Genomic DNA, 23,492 nt, shown 5'->3' on the forward strand with positions numbered 1-23,492 from the left:
GCAGCAGATGATAGGGTGGGGCGTGGCGACACGGGGCAGCAGGTGGTGGGACGGGGCAGGGCGGCACGGGGCAGCAGGTGTTGGGACGGGGCAGGGCGGCACGGGGCAGCAGGTGGTGGGACGGGGCGGGGCGGCAGGTGGTGGGGCGGGGCGGCACGGAGCAGCAGGTGGTGGGGAGGGGCGGGGCGGCAGGTGGTGGCAGACAAAGCACTGCTGGCAGTGTGCTGGCCCGCGGGAGCGCTGGTGATGGTAGTATATTGGAGAGGCTGATGGATGGATGGATGGATGGATGGTGACGGGTGCCATCCATCATGGTGACGGCTGCAGACGGGATAACGGCTGGGGTAGACGGGTAGACTCCTGCTGGTGGCCAGGACAGAGGAGGGGGGATCCTGACCTGGGGGGGGGGTGTTGGGACAACACCTGCTATGTGTGTGTGTGTGTGTGTGTGTGTGTGTGTTTGTGCGGTTCATGGCTTTTGAAATAAGTGCAGGTACGACCGTGCAGTCTTGCGGGCCTCCTGTGCAAGATGCACAGTACACACGATGGTGCTGGGTTGCGAGAAAAAATGATAAGCTGGTCTACTGGTGTGCCGGGACCCAGTAAACTGTTTTGTCGTATATATATATATATTAGGGATAGATATGAGGTATATGGCCCTAGAGAGGGAGGTTGGTTGGTGTGACTGACGGAGGCAGCAGCAGCAGCTGTTGTTATGGTTTAAAATGACTCCGTCCACCTGGAGCGGGACGGGCAGGACGGGTAGCTACTCAGTAGAACGACAGATCGATACAAGGGACAGGCAGGAACACTGGGGTTTGAGGGATAGACGGTGGAGGATGGCAGGTGAGGGCGACTGTCGTTATGGTGAGGCATGTTAAGTTGTGGTCTGTACTGGAGGAGGAGGGAGGAGGGTTGGTGATGCGTGTATGTCGGCGTGAGGCCAGGCCGGGCCAGGCCGCCGGGGCTGCTTGACACAACCGTTGCAACGTCTGGCGACGGACGCGTGTCGGGAATTGAATTCGGGTCCAGTTTGATTGTCGGACGAGCCGCTCCAGTCCCGCTGTCATGCCCCTCCTTCTCCTCCTCCTCCTGCTGTTCCCCCTTCCCCCCCCCCTCCCCCTTCATGGGGGGGACGGGGTAAGGAATGGAAATATTTGCTTTGTTTACAGTGACGGGTCGAGTGTGTGGTGGTCGTATCTCTCAACCTGACGAACTCCATAGCTACCTGCGGATTGCCTCGTCCTCATCCGTCCGTCCGTTCGTCGGTAGTCACGTCCGAGCCTGCACACACCATGATCACTGGGGATCACACGTTCGTGATGCAGGTGTCGTGCCACGTCTGAACATCTGGTGGTTGTAAGATCCCATGATCTGGTTTACATTTTACCCGAGTTGCTGCTCCACCCTCATGAATGTTTTAACGTGGAAGTTAAGTAGACTATTATTGACTTGAGGATAATTGATCGCTGGCTTTGATATTTCGTGCAGTTGTTTACGAGCATGAGAGAGGGATTGGATGGTGCAAGACTTATAACTAGTTTGATTAAGTTATTTATTGAAAGGTTTAACTTGGAACTTATCCTGGTTATCCTGGGTCATAACTTGAAGAACATTTCAACTTAACAGTGGAATTTGTCTTGATGCAAATGTTTTGATGTTTTCCAAGATGTGTCCATCTCTTTCCCTATAATGACTGTGCAACACTGCGAGAGACCCATGTGTTGTATGGAACGCTCATTTGTTATGTTGGAGGAAGTTGTTGGAGATGTTGAGCCTTGACTGATCAGTGGAACCACACTGTGCTGTGGACGTAGACCCAGGTGGAGATGAACCTTGAAAGTTATCGTAAGATCGGATAAGAGTAGTTCGTCCTGGGAGTGGTAACAGGCAGGTCTGGGTACGACCCACTGTGTCTAGGACGACCCCAGCCTGTAGCTCGTCCTGGGAGTGGTAACAGGCGGGGCTGGGTACGACCCAGTGTGTATAGGACGACCCCAGCCGGTGCCCCAGCCCCACACACCACCCCATTGTCTGGGGGGCCAGGTGCCGGCCTTTCATTCTTGGAGTTTATCGAGCGTTTCCGTGTCTGGGAGGACGGTGTGTCCTCCTCCTGCTGGTGGTGTGGTGTGGTGTGGACCTGGGGCAGGAGGCACGGTGGCTCAGGTGGCGCCCGGCCACACCAGGTCCTGCTCAGTGTTGGGGCAGGGATGGTCCCACCAGGTGTAGGGGCGCCAACCCCTGATGTGGAGACACTTCTCCCTTGCTGTGTAGGGGGCGTCTCTCCCTTAGTGTAAGGAGGGAGAGAGGGAGGTCTGCTCCTTGGTGTAGAAGGTGGCAGGGGCGTCTCTCCACCTGACACAGAGCACGAGGCTTGATGATACCCTCATCATCACCAAGTGCAGCTGATTATACAGATAACTGGTATCTGCAGACGGATCATTATCGACCGGCCATAAAGACGAACAAAGACTCGGGTCTTGATAGAAATAAGGCACAAAGGGGCGGTACACAGGGTTGGCACACAGGGGCGGCACACAGGGGCGACACACAGGGGCGGAACACATGGGCGTGACCCGTCTTGGGAGGTGATTAGTGACCCCCCTCCCCCCCCCTGTGTCTGGTCGTGTGCAGGAAGTGGTCAGGTTCAGGTGTGGTGTGGTGGTAGGTCAGCGTGGTGGTGAGTGGTATGCGGACCGTATCTGACGAAGGTGTCACCTCAGGTCGTGCTTTGGGGGAGGGGATCGGAGTTTGTTTGGGTAGATTAACTCCTGGTGGGTAGATTACCTCTTGGTGGGTAGATTATCAAATTGATGGAACCATCATTCAGGAGGCAGTGTTGCTACTGGTCAGGCGGTCAGGAGACAGTGTTGCTACAGGTCAGGAGGCAGTATTGCTACAGGCCAGGAGGTCAGGAGGCAGTGTTGCTACAGGCCTGGAGGTCAGGAGGCTGTATTGCTACAGGCCTGGAGGTCAGGAGGCAGTATTGCTACAGGCCTGGAGGTCAGGAGGCAGTGTTGCTACAGGCCTGGAGGTCAGGAGGCAGTGTTGCTACATGCCTGGAGGTCAGGAGGCAGTATTGTATAGGCCTGGAGGTCTTGTGTGTGTCTCCTTGTCTCATGTGTGTCTTCTTCTCTCGCACTTCTCCACATCTTCCCCTTCCCTCGTGCATCGTCCCTTGTGATCCGCGTCCTTCCTTGTATCGGCCCAGTCTGCCCGGCTACTAGGCGCGCTGCCCGGGCCACTCCTGGTATCTGACAGAAACACACACACACACACACACACACACACACACGAGTCAGGTCAAAGGTCAGGTCATCCTTGCACATGCTCAGGTATAAACTAAGTAGAGCAAGTTTCTGTTGTTGTAAATCTTTATGTTAAACTTTTACAAACTATGTATTAAAACACACGAGCAGACCGTCATTCGTTGTTTTGGTAGGTAAGATGTTAGTTTGGTGTGTGTGTGTGTGTGTGTGTGTGTGTGTGTTTAGGAGGACAAGTGGTGGTGGCGCCCCTGCTGGAGTGATTGGTTCCCGCGGTCTCGTGACGCCATTAGAGCAAGGAATGAAGCGGTGAAGGAAGCCGTGACTGCTTTATTAGGGGGAAGGAGACGATGGAGGAAGCCGTTACTGCTTTATTAGGGGGAAGGAGACGATGAAGGAAGCCGTTACTGCTTTATTAGGGGGAAGGAAACAATGGAGGAAGCCGTGACTGCTTTATTAGGGGGAAGGAGACGATGGAGGAAGCCGTTACTGCTTTATTAGGGGGAAGGAAACGATGGAGGAAGCCGTTACTGCTTTATTAGGGGGAAGGAGACGATGGAGGAAGCCGTTACTGCTTTATTAGGGGGAAGGAGACGATGGAGGAAGCCGTGACTGCTTTATTAGGGGGAAGGAGACGATGGAGGAAGCCGTTACTGCTTTATTAGGGGGAAGGAAACGATGGAGGAAGCCGTGACTGCTTTATTAGGGGGAAGGAGACGATGGAGGAAGCCGTGACTGCTTTATTAGGGGGAAGGAGACGATGGAGGAAGCTGTGACTGCTTTATTGGAGGATATGAGGAGGTGATGGAAGCTGTGGCCGCTTTATTGGAGGAAATAAAACAATGATGGAAGCCCTGTCAGGCGTGCAGAGAGAGAGAGAGAGAGAGAGAGAGAGAGAGAGAGAGAGAGAGAGAGAGAGAGAGAGAGAGAGAGAGAGAGAACCACTTGAGGTACATTGTACCAGGGGTGGGGCCACAAGTTCTGGGGAGGGGAAGGGGGGAGCTTGTTACTCCCCGCCCACCACCCGCTCCCCGCTCACCTGCCTCTCTCACTTGGGGAGAGGGTGGGAGGGCTGGTTCATGATACCCGGCTCTCACCTGCCACTCTTCCCACTCTCACTCTCCACACTCGGGGGTTCTGCTTCCTGTTGTCCTCTTCTGTTGTGCTCTTCCGTTATGGTTTCTGTTTGCGTAAAGTTCTGTTGCTCGAGGTCTGCTTTCTGTTGAATTTCTTGGTTCTCTGTTGAACGGGACGTTGGCCGGAATGATCCACTGTTTGTGCTGTCTGTTAGACCAAGGTTCTGTTCCCGTTGTAATGCCCTGTTCTGTTGTACCTTGTCCTTAGTTTTCCCTCCCTGTTGTGATTTGACCTTTGCCCTCCCTCTCTTCCTCTGTTTTTAGCCACACTCCTGTTTCCACATTGTGATCCGGTGGGTACCGTTTTCCTCCCCTGTTGTGTTCTCTGTTCGCCTACGTTCTTCTCTGTTGTTCTCAGTGGCTTGTCACTCCCTAGTGAAGCAGTTGTTCACCAGGATCAGGTATTTACAGCTCGAGTCATGCTTAATAAGGGGTTTACACACCTGTTGGAAATAGAAGAAATTGATTTGAAATAAGGACGTGTGTGTGTGTGTGTGTGTGTGTGTGTGTGTGTGTGTGTGTCATAAGCTCCCTGCAAATGTCTTATTTTTTCTTTTTCTTTTCCAGGTTCGTATAACGTAAGGACTTCAGAGGAGGTGTCTCCCGGGAGGGAGAAGGTAATTACACACTTACCTCTTTGGATTGGTAGTTAGATAGTCATGGTTAAGTGTCGTTGAGGGTAGTTCAATTGGTAGTTAGATAGTCATGGTTAAGTGTCGTTGAGGGTAGCTAAGTGACTTGCAGGCTGTTGGGTTCTTCTGTCTCTGTGTAGATGACCTCTCATGACCCTTGACCCTAACAACCTGACCTGTCAACCGTTAGTTTCTCCCGTCCCCGTGTGCACGACCTCCCGTGACCCCTGCACCCACCCCAAAACCCCCAGAGTGAAGCAGGTCACCTAAACTAGTTACAGTACTCGCCCACATAACCAACCACGCCTCCCACGGGAACCCCAGGAAATGACATCACATTTATATTTTCTCTATTGTGTTTCTGATTTTTTTTTTTCATTTTAATGTTAAACTTTTCTTACTAAAGTGAATCAGGAGAGGTTGAAGAGCCAGTGGTAAAGACAATATGTCAGTAATATCAGACAAGCGCTCGTGCGAAACGTCTCTCTTTATTTTCCCCCCACGACTAAGTTTTTTGTATTCTCGTGCACGAAGCTACGACCTCTTAGGGGTAAATCCGTGAGCGATACCCCCCCCCCCCGCTCTGGTGGTACCCCCAGCTGGTGGGTAACAGTGTGGTGGAGCCGTCGACCGCCACAAGCTCCTGGTCAGAGGTGAGCCGCGCCTCCTAGCTGCTAGGGATTCGTGAGGGTCGTTGGTGCGTGGTGTCGATGACTGAAGGTAACACTGTGTGTCGAGAGGGACGCTTGTGTTGCCAAGGGTTGTGTGCGTGGTGGTGTGTAGTGAAGATGTGGTGGTTATCTGAGATCTTCGCTTCAAGGAAACCTTTTATTTTTTTTTTATTTTTTCTTTGTCGTCTGGTTGAGTACAGGAAATGTATTTTCGAAATTGTTTCCTGATTTTCTCATTTTTCAAGATGTTGTTATCTTGTGAGCATCGTCCATGTCCCCAGGTGAAGCTCAGGTGGTGTGTGAGGGGTAGTGGTAATGCCCCTGGGGGAGGGTTGTGTCAGCAGTGGCAGTGCCCCTGGGGTAGGGTTGTGTCAGCAGTGGCAGTGCCCCTGGGGAGGGTTGTGTCAGCAGTGGTAATGCTCCTGGGTGAGGGTTGTGTCAGCGAGTGCTGGTATCATGGCCTTACCCAGACGTCATGTCAGCAAACCCTCACGAATTTGCCTCACAACTGTGCCAGGGTTCGTCACCATGTTGACCCAGTCCACGAACGCGGTATGATCAACAACAACAACAACAACAACCTCTGTGTGGTGTTGTTTGGAGCATGGTGGCTGCCTGGTGTGGTGGAGCATGGTGGCTGCCTGGTGTGGTGGAGCATGGTGGCTGCCGGGTGTGGTGGAGCATGGTGGCTGCCTGGTGTGGTGGAGCATGGTGGCTGCCGGGTGTGGTGGAGCATGGTGGCTGCCTGGTGTGGTGGAGCATGGTGGCTGCCTGGTGTGGTGGAGCATGGTGGCTGCCTGGTGTGGTGGAGCATGGTGGCTGCCTGGTGTGGTGGAGCATGGTGGCTGGCGGGTGTGGTGGAGCATGGTGGCTGCCTGGTGTGGTGGAGCATGGTGGCTGCCTGGTGTGGTGGGGCATGGTGGCTGCCTGGTGTGGTGGAGCATGGTGGCTGCCTGGTGTGGTGGAGCATGGTGGCTGCCTGGTGTGGTGGAGCATGGTGGCTGCCTGGTGTGGTGGGGCATGGTGGCTGCCTGGTGTGGTGGGGCATGGTGGCTGCCTGGTGTGATGGGGCATGGTGGCTGCCTGGTGTGGTGGAGCATGGTGGCTGCCTGGTATGGTGGAGCATGGTGGCTGCCTGGTGTGGTGGAGCATGGTGTCTGTGGTGGGGCATGGTGGCTGCCGGACCCTCAACCCTCCGTGGGGCCTCCTCTCATATGTTTCAGTGCTCTCCAGTACCTCCCCCTCCCCCACCCCCCCAGTCCATCTTGCTGGTTTGTGTATTTCTTAGTGTGTGTGTGTGTGTGTGTGTGTGTGTGTGTGTGTGTGTGTGTGTGTGTTGCTGCATGCCTGGGTCAATGAGGTCACTAGTTCAAAAGATCGTGGGTAAGGGGAGGGCGGGGATCGGTGTTAACCAATGGCCGTGGTGATGTTATGTCACAAAAGTGGGCGTGGTGTTGGCAGATGAGGGCCAGTTGGCCACGCCCCCGTCCATGGCAACACCCCCTCCCGCCAGTGACATTACCGTCGCACGTTTTCCTCACATATTCAACAAACTCCAGTTTGGCTCAGCTCCCGTTGCTGCCCCTGTGTGACCATATGGTTATGGTGATGATGGCTGGTAGGGAAGTGACTGAGGGTTTGGGGAGGTGAGCTGGGTGGTCAGACAGGAGGACGAGCTGGTTGGGTTGTTGATGGATGATGGCGGGGTTGTTGATGGATGCCAGGGCAGGGTTGTTGATGGATGATGGCCGGGTTGTTGATGGATGATGGCCGGGTTGTTGATGGATGCCAGGGCAGGGTTGTTGATGGATGATGGCCGGGTTGTTGATGGATGATGGCCGGGTTGTTGATGGATGCCAGGGCAGGGTTGTTGATGGATGATGGCCGGGTTGTTGATGGATGATGGCCGGGTTGTTGATGGATGCCAGGGCAGGGTTGTTGATGGATGATGGCCGGGTTGTTGATGGATGATGGCCGGGTTGTTGATGGATGCCAGGGCAGGGTGTGGTTGGTGGGCCACTAGATGTAAGTGTGGTAGGAGAAGCTGTTGTTTGCGGGGGCATGGGATATGGATGTGGTGGGTGAGGGTGTGGTTGGCGGGGCATCAGATGTAAGTGTGATGGGAGAGTAAGTGTGGAAGAGATCTTAAATGTTCTTACGTCCCCCATCATGTGACAGACGCAAGTGCTGACCCCTCGTCCCCCCTGACCGTGTGGCGTGGTCATGTGTGCCGGTGTGTCGTGTGTGAACCCTGTCTCACTGTGGTGGCAGGGTCGTCCTCTGTCGTATGACCAGCGAGGCCTGGCCAGGGAGGGAGGTAGGGAGGGAGCGCCTGTGTCAGGTTTAACTCAACAATGGATAAAAAAAAAAAAAGGAAAGTTTTGTGTTGAGAGTGAGATGAGCCAGACGACCAGGGTGGGTGTGGCTGGCGACGACTGCTCCGTGCCACCACAACCACCACTACCACTGACGACCATCACCACCACCTCTAACACCACCACCACCACCACCATTACCACCACCACCACCACTACTACCATCACCACCACCACCACCACTACTACTACCATCACCACCACTACTACCATCACCACCACCACCACTACCACCACCATCCTCAGGGGCCGGAGTGTTGCCTGGTGATCCAGTGCAGTAGAGGCAGCCTCGCCAGAGAAGCATGACCAGAGGGAGGGAGTGAGTGAGGAAGTGTATGCAGGAGGGAAGATATACCACTATGTGTGTGGCGGGGACGGTGTGGACCGGCTACATGGCGGTGCATGATGACCTCCCTCATGTTGGCTTCCTTCATGTTGGCTTCCTTCATGTTGGCTTCCTTCATGATGGCTTCCTTCATGTTTGTTGTGTTAATGGAGGGGTGGGGGGGTTGTGGCTGGTGGGGCCTTTACAGGGCCGATGGGTGGGTCTCTAAACAGCACTACTGAAGACACACCCGCCAACCAGACTGCCTCACCTCCAGACTGACCCACCCGCCAGACTGCCCCCACCCACTAGACTGCCCCACCCTCCAGACTGCCCCACCCTCCAGACTGCTCCCACCCACCAGACTGTCCCCACCCACCAGACTGGCCCACCCACCAGACTACCCCACTCACCAGACTGCCCCACCCAACACTCTACCCCACTCACCACACTACCCCACCCACCAGACTGCCCCACCCACCGTACTACCCCACTCACCACACTACCCCACCCACCAGACTGCCCCACCCACCACACTACCCCACTCACCATACTACCCCACCCACCAGACTGCCCCACCCACCACACTACCCCACCCACCACATTACCCCACCCACCAGACTACCCCACCCACCACACTACCCCACTCACCACATTACCCCACCCTCCAGACTGCCCCACCCACCACTTTACCCCACCCACCAAACTGCCCCACCCACAAGGTGATGGAGCCCAGTCTACTGATTGAGGCCAGAACACCAGCAGCAGGGAAGCCTTTTGGAACACGTGACGCAGGTTTAACACAGGTGTTGGAGCCTCCAGAACACCAGGAACGTTTGAAGTAACGTAACACACTGCAAACGTTTCCGTAATATATATGTAAGATGCTGGCAAATGGCCATGACATTTACGGTCATTTATTTGGAAGTGTAAATTGTTTACGACTTCACGACACGGGGATATTGACTGGGCTTTGGTTGTACACAGTTTACAAGCGTCTCGTAGACTTGTGGTTTACATTCGTGAGATAATGAGTGGACTCATAATTGATTGAGAGGTTTACCAGTTATCACGGAGGGAGTGACAACAGCTGGTACGAAGCAGATGGCTGGTGATGGGTGGATGTAAAGAAGCCTCAGAAATTAGCAGTGTCTTACCCACTCCTGGGAACAGTGGGTGGAAACCCTCCCACAGCTGGTGTAGCCGTGAAAACAGTGGGTGGAAACCCTCACACAGCTGGTGTAGCCGTGAAGACAGGCATTGTAAACTTGAGGTAGAGCGTCTGGGTGCGGAGGGGAACCAAGACTCTACAATACACTACCTGAAGACATTCGAGGCGCCAGGCAGCGAGGAAAGGGGAAGTATAGAATGGGTCTTGACAGGTACTCTCACGGTATACCAGACCAACGAGACGCAGCCTCCAACCACCTGGTTGATTAGGGATGCAACACAACAGGTGAGTCAGAGAGGTCGACCTGTTGTGGTGCAAGACCTCCTAAACCATCGTAAGGTAAGGTGAGGTCAAAGACCCGGTGAGGTCAAAGACCCGGTGAGGTCCGTCTGCAGAAAGGCTTAGTGCCTCGAACCCTCAAAACTCTGAAGGTGTAATCCCCCTTCGTCCCTTTCAGGAATCCCCATCATAGAAGTGTATCAGCTTCCCTCCCTCCCATCATAGAAGTGTATCAGCTTCCCTCCCTCCCATCATAGAAGTGTATCAGCTTCCCTCCCTCCCATCATAGAAGTGTATCAGCTTCCCTCCCTCCCATCATAGAAGTGTATCAGCTTCCCTCCCTCCCATCATAGAAGTGTATCAGCTTCCCTCCCTCCCATCATAGAAGTGTATCAGCTTCCCTCCCTCCCATCATAGAAGTGTATCAGCTTCCCTTCCTCCCATCATAGAAGTGTATCAGCTTCCCTCCCTCCCATCATAGAAGTGTATCAGCTTCCCTCCCTCCCTCCCTCCCTCCTCCCCGGTCACTGTCGGTCCTCCTGTAGCAGCAGAGCAGCGGTCGAAGCAGTACTGTGCTGGAGGATAGATGTTGTACGCTGACGGTGTCATCGATTGGCCAGTGTGGCGCAGTGCCGACACTGTCCCAGGGTCAGCCTGGTCTGTGGTGGTACGGCCCTATAGCAGTGAGAGGAGGCGGCGGGCAGAGAGAGAGAGAGAGTTGAATAGTTGAGAGGGAAAGTGGGGACTGGTTACATGTGTAGGTAGGTAGTGTGTGTGTGTGTGTGTGAGTTAATGAGTGATGGACGATGATGGAGACCTAGCGGGAGGGAAGGACAGGTTGTGATGGACAGTGAGGGAGGCCTAGAGGGAAGGACAGGTCGTGATGGACGGTGAGGGAGACCTAGCGGGAGGGAGGGTCGGGTCGGGTCATGGGGTTTGCCTAGGGTTTACATGGAGCACTCGTGTCAGTGTGTGTCTCCCACTTGGTTTTCCAGAGAGCATTACCCACACCAGGAGATGCGTGAGGCGATAGACACTTCATATTTCACACTAGTACGAGCCTCGTGTGAACCTGAGCGTTGTACATGAGGCATGTCAGGATACGGCGTCCTGAAGAGACCTGGATGCTCAGAGGAAGTTCCTGGAAGCGACTGAGTGAGGAGCGTCCAGACTTGAGGCAAGCGAGTCAATATTTATCGAGGGCGGAGGAGAGAGGAGATTGACAGCACGTGACAGGCCGCGTCTTAGGTGGCGGGCGTCGGCGGTGGGTGAGGTGACACCTGTGGGAAGTAGTGGTTCGTAGATGGATGTCGTCCAGTGGTAGACTTCCCCAGGGGGTGTCCTCTACAGTGACAGTTCAGAAGGTTAGAGGTAGTGGTCGTCAGCGGTGTGTTGGGTCGGTGGCAGGGTGCTTCACCAGGGGTGTCCTCCCTACTGTCAAAAAGTCCTCAGTTTGGAGTCGACGGGAGAGGTTGGTGTGGGAGGGAGGGAGGGAGGAAGGCAGAGGGAAGCCTCCAGCCCCGACCTTCTGGTTGTGTAGGGCGGTCGTGTTGCCAGCTACAGCCTCATTAGGGTCTGATTCTCCCGGGGAAAGATAGATCCTTCTTGGTGGAGTCGAGTCGTCTGAACACTTTATCTTCTTTTCTGTCTTGGGGAAAGATTTTTCCCCTTGAAAAAAAAGATTACTGTTTTTCTGTAATATTTTTCATATCTAGACGTCCGAAGTAATTAGTAATATATTACTTGCTAGCCGACGTATAGAGTATTACTTTAGTACTTTGTTACTTATATATGTTTAGCATGTTTCACGTCATGAATCTTCTTTCTGCCTTCCCTCTGACCTTATACCTCACCTCTTCCCTAATGCTCTCCTTCATTCCATGTACATTCCTTCCTTCCTTCCTTCTTATTCCATCATACCTTCCTCCCTTCATGCCTCCGTATGTTTACCACCTCCACCTCTTCTTTCCGACTTTTTTTTTTTTTTTTTTTGGTAATTTTCTTCGGAAAATGGATTTGCTTCCGAACCCAAGTATGGCAGCTGTTCATCATGCCGTGCACGAATCTTGGGTTGAAGTATTGTCAAGAGGTGATAACCTTGTACAGTTCAGCTGTAGATTATTCCAATATTAACAACTTTCATTACAAGTTTTCTTTGCATTGTGCGATGTGTTGCACCATCAAATGCAGCATAGAGTGCTATCATTACGTTATATTTCTACTATCTTTACGTTATATTTCTACTATCATTACGTTATATTTCTACAATCATTACGTTATATTTCTACTATCATTACGTTATATTTCTATAATCATTACGTTATATTTCTACAATCATTACGTTATATTTCTACAATCATTACGTTATATTTCTACAATCATAACGTTATATTTCTACTATCATTACGTTATATTTCTACAATCATTACGTTATATTTCTACAATCATTACGTTATATTTCTACTATCATTTCGTTATATTTCTACTATCATTACGTTATATTTCTACAATCATTACGTTATATTTCTATAATCATTACGTTATATTTCTACAATCATTACGTTATATTTCTACAATCATTACGTTATATTTCTACAATCATTACGTAAATTTCTACAATCATAACGTTATATTTCTACTATCATTACGTTATATTTCTACAATCATTACGTTATATTTCTACAATCATTACGTTATATTTCTACAATCATAACGTTATATTTCTACTATCATTACGTTATATTTCTACTATCATTACGTTATATTTCTACAGTCATTACGTTATATTTCTACAATCATTACGTTATATTTCTACAATCATTACGTTATATTTCTACAATCATAACGTTATATTTCTACTATCATTACGTTATATTTCTACTATCATTACGTTATATTTCTACAATCATTACGTTATATTTCTACAATCATTACGTTATATTTCTATTTTGAAACAAAAATGTCTTTGGCCTTATAAATTACCGTGAACCTGCAGGGTTTATTTTTTTCTCGCTTTTTTTTTTGTGTGTTAAAGTCATTTCCTGGCAGAGCTCAGTAAAGCGCGTGCGTCTGCATCATGCTGGATGTGATCCCGGGACTGAAGTGTTGCTGAGCAGGCATTAAAGTCCTTCGTGTAATGAGCCATTCACATGGTGACAGGATCAGAGAAGCTTACTAAAATTTTCTTCATATTTATGTGGCAGATGTCAGCCAGAGGAAACGTTATCAGATGTTATATTCCATCAAAAGTAACGTGGAATTTTTTTTTTTTCGAAAGTGTATTAAGTTTTGGCATCAATTTAGGATGAATACGAGTCTTAGGTTGAAATATTGTGTAGGGAAAATGAAGTCCAGCAAATAGGCATTTAAATGATTCATGTAATATCAAAGATAGATGGATAGATAGATAGATATCTGTCAGCCAGAGTTATTATGATATATTTTCCATTATCAGATGAAGTGTATAAGACATTCAATATGTTGTATATAGATTTTGAAACGAAACGTTGAGGCTGAAAATTTTAAGCAAAGGAAATAACGTCTTTTTTTCTTGGTTGATATATTTGCTTGATGACCTCAGTATACATACAGACTATCTGTCATGGTGAATACGAGTGTCTGGGGTGGAAATATTGTTGAGATTTCACTCAAGTCGTGTAATTATGTATGTAAATAGTTACTATTTTACGAGATTCTGTGATTATAATTATTTGGTTTCTTATTTGATGGTTACCTGTCGGCTGGTGGAAGCAGTAGGAGGTATTTTCCGTGATTATTTCAAGAATAAAAGAGTTTGATTAGGTTTTAGTTTTAAGCTGTGGACCCCAGGCTGGGGGAGGCTGCCTGGGGTGGCACGAACCGCCTGGTTACTCTTGTCGTAAGACCCGCACCGCCAGGGGTAATAGCCCGCGGCTAACTACCCCCCAGCTAGTTACGTGACGTCATCCCCTGACCTCCTTCCACACACACACACACACACACACACACACAAGCTGGGATATCGACCGAAGGGGTTGCATTCCCCTCACCTCCCCTCATGGTTGTACAGATGCGTAGCGGTGAGGTAGAGTGTTGTAGAGGTAGTGGTGGTGCCCCGCACGATGGAGGGTGAGGCTAGGGACTGGTGCAGTGTGTGGGGCTGACTCCCCTGGTCCCAGGTGGCTCACAGGTGACTATAACTCCCCTGAGTCACCTGGCTGGGCTCAGGTACCTCCCCTGGTGACTCACAGGTGACTATAACTCCCCTGAGTCACCTGGCTGGGCACAGGTACCTCCCCTGGTGCCTTACAGGTGACTATAACTCCCCTGACTCGCCCGCTTAGGTTACAGGACTCCTCCTCTCACTCACCTGGAAGGAGTGAGCAACAAGTACACCGAAAGAAAACGGTGTAGACATCCGGGACCAGTGGTTTGTTCGCGCCATTATCTGCGGTCGTTAGAGATGTTGTTTGTTGGCTCTGGGTTACGATATAGATGAATAAAAGTCTGGCTTAATGCATATAACGTGTACCACGATGTTCCGTTTTTGCCGCAAGAGCGACTTGTGTATGACGTACACCAGCTCGTCCTCCTGCCGGAGGCGCAGAAGGCGATACAGAGGGTCCAGGGCAAGGCAGGCAGGGCCTCGCTGATTGAGGCACGTCGGAAGTTACAGTGTGAGGAGTGTTGGCTTGGATTGGTGTAGTATACAAGTCATTTTTCATTAGTTTACATGGTGAGTATTCTATATACAATCAGTTTACATGCTAAGTAAACTATATACAAACACTGTAACGTGACTGGATTATGTATCAAGATACATAACACGTGAACTACTTACAACACTCGAAGTTATGATTTTCTGTTATATAACAATGTTGTGGATGAAATGCTTGCACACTTGTTTATAATGCTTGGTGAAAACCATCTCTGAATCTAAGGATTTTATAGTAGTGAAGAATATATATATATATATATATATATATATATATATATATATATATATATATATATATATATATATATATTGGGAGGTGAGTTTGAATGGAGAAAAACTGGAGGAAGTGAAGTGTTTTAGATATCTGGGAGTGGATCTGGCAGCGGATGGAACCATGGAAGCGGAAGTGGATCATAGGGTGGGGGAGGGGGCGAAAATTCTGGGGGCCTTGAAGAATGTGTGGAAGTCGAGAACATTATCTCGGAAAGCAAAAATGGGTATGTTTGAAGGAATAGTGGTTCCAACAATGTTGTATGGTTGCGAGGCGTGGGCTATGGATAGAGTTGTGCGCAGGAGGATGGATGTGCTGGAAATGAGATGTTTGAGGACAATGTGTGGTGTGAGGTGGTTTGATCGAGTGAGTAACGTAAGGGTAAGAGAGATGTGTGGAAATAAAAAGAGCGTGGTTGAGAGAGCAGAAGAGGGTATTTTGAAGTGGTTTGGGCACATGGAGAGAATGAGTGAGGAAAGGTTGACCAAGAGGATATATGTGTCGGAGGTGGAGGGAACGAGGAGAAGAGGGAGACCAAATTGGAGGTGGAAAGATGGAGTGAAAAAGATTTTGTGTGATCGGGGCCTGAACATGCAGGAGGGTGAAAGGAGGGCAAGGAATAGAGTGAATTGGATCGATGTGGTATACCGGGGTTGACGTGCTGTCAGTGGATTGAATCAAGGCATGTGAAGCGTCTGGGGTAAACCATGGAAAGCTGTGTAGGTATGTATATTTGCGTGTGTGGACGTATGTATATATATGTGTATGGGGGGGGTTGGGCCATTTCTTTCGTCTGTTTCCTTGCGCTACCTCGCAAACGCGGGAGACAGCGACAAAGTATAATAAAAAAAATACTATAATATATATATATATATATATATATATATATATATATATATATATATATATATATATATATATATATTGCTATGAGTGAGTGTGTGTGTGTTGCAATGTGTGGGACAAGCTTTGTGTTTGGCAACGTTTACACTGGGTCTGTTCATGATCAAGATGAGGCACAAACTACCAGGAACATCTAGAGAGCCCCGCCTGAGTCAGCCTCCCCTCGCGTCATCAAGGTGGTGGTGGTGTCTCCTGATCGTGTCGGAGGAACCACACGGAGGAACCACACGGAGGAACCACACGGGGGAACCACACGGTGGAACCACACGGAGGAACCACACGGTGGAACCACACGGGGGAACCACACGGTAGAACCACACGGAGGAACCACACGGAGGAACCACACGGGGGAACCACACGGAGGAACCACACGGGGGAACCACACGGTGGAACCACACGGAGAAACCACACGGAGAACCACACGGAGGAACCACACGGGGGAACCACACGGTGTCTGTCGTTGCACACGTATCGTGGTGGAAGGAGGAGCTTGTGCTCTCTCTCTCTCTCTCTCTCTCTCTCTCTCTCTCTCTCTCTCTCTCGGCTTCCCCCAGGTAGACTCGTCGGTTGGGGAGGGGGGGTAATCAATTTCGCCCCTCAGGGCAGAAGATCACGCCAAGTTCATCCAGCTCATCATGCATTCTGAGTTTGCTATGTGATGCAGTCTTGCCAGGGGAAGTGTGTCCTAACCTCTGCTGCGGGTGATCTGGTTGTGAGCCACGAGCGTATAACAGTCACGCTCTGAAGTGAAAGTCGTCACGAAACCTGCATCAGACCAGCCAGGATGTGGGGATTACGAAGGCCTTACGGGCCGAGGCCTCTAATAGCTAGGCTGATCGGAGAAGCAGACCCAGTTGTGGGAGGAGGGAAGAAGACCTCCTAAACCACACGGTAAGGCACACGGTTCCCCTGGCCCTGGGCCTGGCTAGTTCACAGGTTCCTCCCCTGACTCACCTCAGTGACATTTGGAGTTTGTAGAAGCTGGCGGTAACGCGGGCATGATTCTCGCCTGACCTTTACAGTGACGGAATTCTGGAGTTGTCGGAAGATGGCTGGACGCGTGACTCAGGACGAGAGACGGTGTGGCGGGTGTGCATCACTTGCCTCCCCTCCAGTCGTGCAGTTGCCGTCGTGAGCTGCAGGAGGCGAACTAGTGTCTAAAACACGGTTGTGCCTTGCGGGCAGTGTTTAGCGGGTCCTGACGACCGCCGCGTCAGTAGGGTAGCGTCCTGTTTTGACAGCCATCAAAGCACCTTCTTCCCTGCGGAGTGAGCCGCGTCCAGGATCACGACACCCGCCGGCACCGCCCGAGGTCAGCTGGGAACTCTGTCGTTGTGTTAGCAATTTGGAATTGTTCGCCATGTTGGAGGAGCCTTCTGCTTTCCCATCCCTCCTTCCGTATACGTAGAAAAGGAGTGTAGGATACTACTACAACTGTCCCCTCAGCTGGTATCCTCAGCACAGACCATCGGGGCTTTCTCTTGTCTGGTATTCTTGCGTACGCTCTTGTACTTCAGGGGTGACTTACGCCTCCTTCAGGAACTCTGACGGAGGCGTGGTGGTCCGCAGTGCCGAGTGTTCTCCGCGCGTGCGAAAGAATGTTCCCAGATCGCATGTTCGTCAAGAGGGATTGTGTTGTTGGTATTAGGAGCGTAAGGCAGGGGAGCGCGGCTCATCAGGTGTGCGTGTTGCTGTTGGCTTCGAACCCGCGGGTCAGGGTCAAGGGGGGTCCCGTGATGGCGGCCAAGGTCGCTTCTTTCTTGTAAGATGGTAGTGAGGTGACCTGGCTTTGTTGTAAGATAGTAGTGAGATGACCTGGCTTTGTTGTAAGATAGTAGTGAGGTGACCTGGCTTTGTTGTAAGATAGTAGTGAGGTGACCTGGCTTTGTTGTAAGATAGTAGTGAGGTGACCTGGCTTTGTTGTAAGATAGTAGTGAGGTGACCTGGCTTTGTTGTAAGATAGTAGTGAGGTGACCTGGCTTTGTTGTAAGATAGTAGTGAGGTGACCTGGCTTTGTTGTTAGATAGTAGTGAGGTGACCTGGCTTTGTTGTAAGATAGTAGTGAGGTGACCTGGCTTCATATGTCAGTAGGATGTGGCTTGGCTTTGTTATATATTAGTGGAAGGTGACCTGGCTATATATATTTCTAGAAGGTGGCTTAGCTTTGTTATATATCACTGGGAGGTAGCGTGGCTTTGTTATATATCACTGGGAGGTAGCGTGGCTTTGTTATATATCACTGAGAGGTGGCGTGGCTTTGTTATATATCACTGGGAGGTGGCGTGGCTTTGTTATATATCACTGGGAGGTGGCGTGGCTTTGTTATATATCACTGGGAGGTGGCGTGGCTTTGTTATATATCACTGGGAGGTAGCGTGGCTTTGTTATATATCATCTGGAGATACCTTGATCTTTTTTGTTTAATAGTAAGAAGGTGGCGTAACTTTGCGTTCTGGTAGTGAGTGGGGGAGATGGCGGAGCTGTTATATATCATCATGGTGAGGCAGTATAACTTTGTTGTATTATAGTGGCGACGGCGTAGCTTTCTCGCGTCATAGCGATGAGGTAGCCTTGCTTCCTCGTAACGTTTTCTCCACGTCTGGAGGAGTGTTCTCGGATCTCATGCTCGGCAAGTGTTGATCATGCTGGTGTTGTGAGCATGGATCTTCCGCCACCTCGTCTGCTCGCCTCTAGGGCTGGGTTGATGTGCTGGCTTGACCAGCTGGCCACTGACCATTCGACTCCAACTTAACACCGACAGAGCAGACCCTACGACAGGAACATACCCATGTCTTAGGTTTTCCAGCGAACGGCAGAATGCCATTGTACAGTGATACAACCACTCACCGCGTTATTTTCCCCTCTCTTCATACCTTCTTTATTGTCGGCACTAACTTCCTACTGAATACAAACATATTTGTTGAAAATATACCGCCTTCGCAGCCAGTAATTTCTCTCTTGCTGAGTAAGTTGATGAAACGTTGGCAGATGTGTATGGTGGATGATCATCGCGCGTCTGGCAATTTCTTCGCCGTGTCTACAGGCAGAAGACAGATGAAACGCCTTTTTGTAGTGAAAATTGGTGGGAGGCGCCGAGGCTATCTATATATTAGTGGGAGATGGAGCTGCTTTGCGTATTAGTAGGAGATGGTGTAGCTTTATGTATTAGTGGGAGATGTGTAGCTTTATGTATTAGTGGGGGATGTGTAGCTTTATGTATTAGTGGGAGATGGTGTAGCTTTATGTATTAGTGGGAGATGGTGTAGCTTTATGTATTAGTGGGAGATGTGTAGCTTTATGTATTAGTGGGAGATGGTGTAGCTTTATGTATTAGTGGGAGATGTGTAGCTTTATGTATTAGTGGGAGATGTGTAGCTTTATGTATTAGTGGGAGATGGTGTAGCTTTATATGTAAGAGGGAAGGATTGCGTAGCTTTGTTTCAAAGATGAGTGGGGAATTAGCGTTTCTGTTGTATATTTAGTGGGAGGGTAGCGTTACTGTGTTGTATATTTAGTGTGGGGGGCGGGGTAGCGCTGCTGTGTTGTATATTGCTTGTGTGTGTTGGTGAGGAAGGTGAAAACCAGTGCTCCAGCATGCCCTGTGTGTGTGTGTGTGTGTGAGGGGGAAGGCGCCATGAGTACGACCTTGTGTGTAGTCTCTGCTGGTGGGGGAGTGTTGTGCCGTCAGTGTGTTACACTGTTGTCTTGCTCAGAGGTTGTGTCACTCGCGGGTCGGGGTACGGTGATCAGTAGAGGGTCTGCCCGCGCGCGCGCGTACCCCACTGCCAGGTGGGTGGTACTCTCTGGTCCCCCCCCCCCTCCCCCCACAGTCTCTACGTTGTCGCTGTGGACGACGTCAGAGCTTTGTGCTGTGCGCTCTGATTCTCGCACTTTTTTGTATCCCAGTGTTGGTATCCGTTTTCTTTACATTTTTTTTTCATTTGTGTTACAGTGTTGTCTTTGGCGCCTGCATCAGTCTGTGTGTTGTCGTGCGCAGTCTTTCTGCTTCTCAGTCTTTTATGTTGGAGTGAGCAGACTCTTTTTTTGCTGTTCAGTCTTTAGTGTTTCATTGCGCAATCTGTTTTGCTCAGTCTGTGTTGCACTGCGCAATCTGTTTTGCTCAGTCTTAACATTGTAGTGCGTAGTCTTTTGTTCTGCTCAGCCTTTGTGTTATACTGCGCAGTCATTGTGTTGTAGTGCGCAGTCTTTTGGGCTTAGCCTTTGTGTTATGCTTCGCAGTCTTTGTGCCGTAGTGCGCAGTCTGTTGTTCCCATTCTGTTTCAAGCACTGCGTAGTGTTTTTACCGCTCATTCTTTGTCTGGTTCTGTGTAATCTTTGATCAGCGCTGTCTCTGTGTTGCACATTTCAGTGTGACATGAATGAGGTGTTCGGCCCTGAGCGCCTTCCCTGAGACCCAATTTGTGTTCCAAGAAACACTGTAGCTCTTGGGAAACTGTGTGTGTGTGTGTGTGTGTGTGTGTGTGTGTGTGTGTGTGTGTGTGTGTGTGTGTGTGTGTGAAAAAGCCACAGTCAGCTGGACCTGACTACACCCGGCCCAGTGTGTATGTCACCCAGTACATGGTGTATACTGAGGGGTGGGAGGTTGTGATGCAGGTGGGTGTACTTTATTAAGTGTTGGAGGATTCCACTGTGGCCGCCCCTTGGCACGTCGTGGGGTGGGACGGGGTGTGCCCCGCCCCGCCCCGCCCCGCAGCTGGCCACAGCAGGCATGGGTGTGGCGGTGGCGGCGACCCACATAATAAGGGATAATATGCTCAGATGACACCAGCATGTGACTCCCTCCCTCCTTCCTCGTGACGGGAAACGCGAAGCTGACGGTCCCGTCCTGGACGGAGGAGGGGACAGGGGAGGGGGGGGTAGTAAGGCCCCGACGGCAGGCCACAGTCTGGGACGGACGGATCACGGGAATATTGCTGTAAGACCACTCTCGTGTAGGTCCAGGCAGTCTGGTTTGCGTTCAAGCAGTCTCTTCTGTTGCCAGCCAGTCTGGTTTACGTCCAAGCAGTGTGGTTTACGGGATGATGGTGATGGTCAGGGTCACCATCATTGTGGTGTCCCCCACTATATATATATATATATATATATATATATATATATATATATATATATATATATATATATATAAACTCGTGTCTCATCTTCCTCTGCCTCATCCATCCTCCGCCTTACGTCACTGTTTACATCGCTTCCCTTGACCCCCTTACGTACACCCGTACACCTCCCCACCGTACCTGGCGTTGTGTCCCTGTGTTATTTTCAGTTAAGACGAGACTCTGGCTGTTTCCACGACCTCTGGCGCGACCATCGACGTCCCCCCAGGGAACTGTACTTGTTCTCTTGCAGTTCCTTGTTCTCGCACCTGACACAGAAGCAGACACGCAGGCCACACTTCCACGCCATCAGTTCCAGGTGACATGAGGATGAATAGGAAAATCCCAACAGTAAAAGCTACTGAGAAATTAGAAGGACACGGGTCAGGTATGCCGGTGGGACAGTGATGAAGACGCTCTATAATGGAGAGCAGATTGAACTGCGCCTCTATGGGGAGAGTGAGAAAGTGTGTGTGTGTGTGTGGGGGTGGCGCGGATCAGCAGAGGTGGAGACAGTCAGTAGGAGGATACGTGAGGGCACGGTCCACCGTCACACCTCGGGATTGCAATGAAAAGAACCTCACGACAGTGATTCCTCCTCCTCGTCGTACCTCCAGCCGACAGCAACACAGTAACAGTTGATATCCTCCAAAAAAAAAAAGATAAGAAAGAAAGATGGTTGGCTGGATTTTACGACTCGTCAAGAGAAGAGTTAAAAGCAGTGAGGACGTTCTCCAGTCACGCGCCACCACTCTCCCTGACCATACTGCTGCAGGGTGTGATGGTTACGGATTGGTCGTGCAGGGTGTGATTGGTACGGATGGGTCGTGCAGGATGTGAGGGGGTACCCCATGGTGGGTCGTGCAGGGTGTGATGGTTACGGATTGGTCGTGCAGGGTGTGATGGGTACGGATGGGTCGTGCAGGGTGTGATGGGTACGGATTGGTCGTGCAGGGTGTGATTGGTACGGATGGGTCGTGCAGGATGTGAGGGGGTACCCCATGGTGGGTCGTGCAGGGTGTGATTGGTACGGATGGGTCGTGCAGGATGTGAGGGGGTACCCCATGGTGGGTCGTGCAGGGTGTGATGGGTACGGATGGGTCGTGCAGGGTGTGATGGGTACGGATGGGTCGTGCAGGATGTGAGGGGGTACCCCATGGTGGGTCGTGCAGGGTGTGATTGGTACGGATGGGTCGTGCAGGATGTGAGGGGGTACCCCATGGTGGGTCGTGCAGGGTGTGATGGGTACGGATGGGTCGTGCAGGGTGTGATGGGTACGGATGGGTCGTGCAGGGTGTGATGGGTACGGATGGGTCGTGCAGGATGTGAGGGGGTACCCCATGGTGGGTCGTGCAGGGTGTGATGGGTACGGATGGGTCGTGCAGGATGTGAGGGGGTACCCCATGGTGGGTCGTGCAGGGTGTGATGGTTACGGATTGGTCGTGCAGGGTGTGATGGTTACGGATTGGTCGTGCAGGGTGTGATGGTTACGGATTGGTCGTGCAGGGTGTGATGGGTACGGATGGGTCGTGCAGGATGTGAGGGGGTACCCCATGGTGGGTCGTGCAGGGTGTGATGGTTACGGATTGGTCGTGCAGGGTGTGATGGTTACGGATTGGTCGTGCAGGGTGTGATGGTTACGGATTGGTCGTGCAGGGTGTGATGGTTACGGATTGGTCGTGCAGGGTGTGATGGTTACGGATTGGTCGTGCAGGGTGTGATGGTTACGGATTGGTCGTGCAGGGTGTGATTGGTACGGATGGGTCGTGCAGGATGTGAGGGGGTACCCCATGGTGGGTCGTGCAGGGTGTGATGGTTACGGATTGGTCGTGCAGGGTGTGATTGGTACGGATGGGTCGTGCAGGATGTGAGGGGGTACCCCATGGTGGGTCGTGCAGGGTGTGATGGGTACGGATTGGTCGTGCAGGGTGTGATGGTTACGGATTGGTCGTGCAGGGTGTGATGGGTACGGATGGGTCGTGCAGGATGTGAGGGGGTACCCCATGGTGGGTCGTGCAGGGTGTGATGGGTACGGATGGGTCGTGCAGGATGTGAGGGGGTACCCCATGGTGGGTCGTGCAGGGTGTGATTGGTACGGATGGGTCGTGCAGGATGTGAGGGGGTACCCCATGGTGGGTCGTGCAGGGTGTGATGGTTACGGATTGGTCGTGCAGGGTGTGATGGGTACGGATGGGTCGTGCAGGGTGTGATGGGTACGGATTGGTCGTGCAGGGTGTGATGGGTACGGATGGGTCGTGCAGGGTGTGATGGGTACGGATTGGTCGTGCAGGGTGTGATGGGTACGGATGGGTCGTGCAGGATGTGAGGGGGTACCCCATGGTGGGTCGTGCAGGGTGTGATGGGTACGGATGGGTCGTGCAGGATGTGAGGGGGTACCCCATGGTGGGTCGTGCAGGGTGTGATGGTTACGGATTGGTCGTGCAGGGTGTGATGGGTACGGATTGGTCGTGCAGGGTGTGATGGTTACGGATTGGTCGTGCAGGGTGTGATGGGTACGGATGGGTCGTGCAGGATGTGAGGGGGTACCCCATGGTGGGTCGTGCAGGGTGTGATGGTTACGGATTGGTCGTGCAGGGTGTGATGGGTACGGATTGGTCGTGCAGGGTGTGATTGGTACGGATGGGTCGTGCAGGGT

At 51.3% G+C, this 23,492-nt stretch overlaps 1 protein-coding gene across 2 annotated transcripts in view; it reads left to right on the plus strand.

The window, feature by feature from the left end:
* LOC139754511 (uncharacterized) overlaps window positions 1-23,492 on the plus strand; it is a 301,969-nt gene that overhangs the window by 167,992 nt on the left and 110,485 nt on the right. The window contains exon 1 of one of the 2 annotated variants that reach the window (XM_071671803.1): window positions 4,940-5,019. The exons of the other annotated variant lie outside the window; for it this stretch is intronic. The gene's annotated coding sequence lies outside the window, so the exon portion shown is untranslated. Of the gene's footprint in view, window positions 1-4,939; window positions 5,020-23,492 lie in introns of those variants that run through there. 2 annotated transcript variants of the gene reach the window in all.

This window comes from Panulirus ornatus, chromosome 17 (assembly GCF_036320965.1).
Source record: "Panulirus ornatus isolate Po-2019 chromosome 17, ASM3632096v1, whole genome shotgun sequence".
NCBI lineage: Eukaryota > Metazoa > Arthropoda > Malacostraca > Decapoda > Palinuridae > Panulirus > Panulirus ornatus.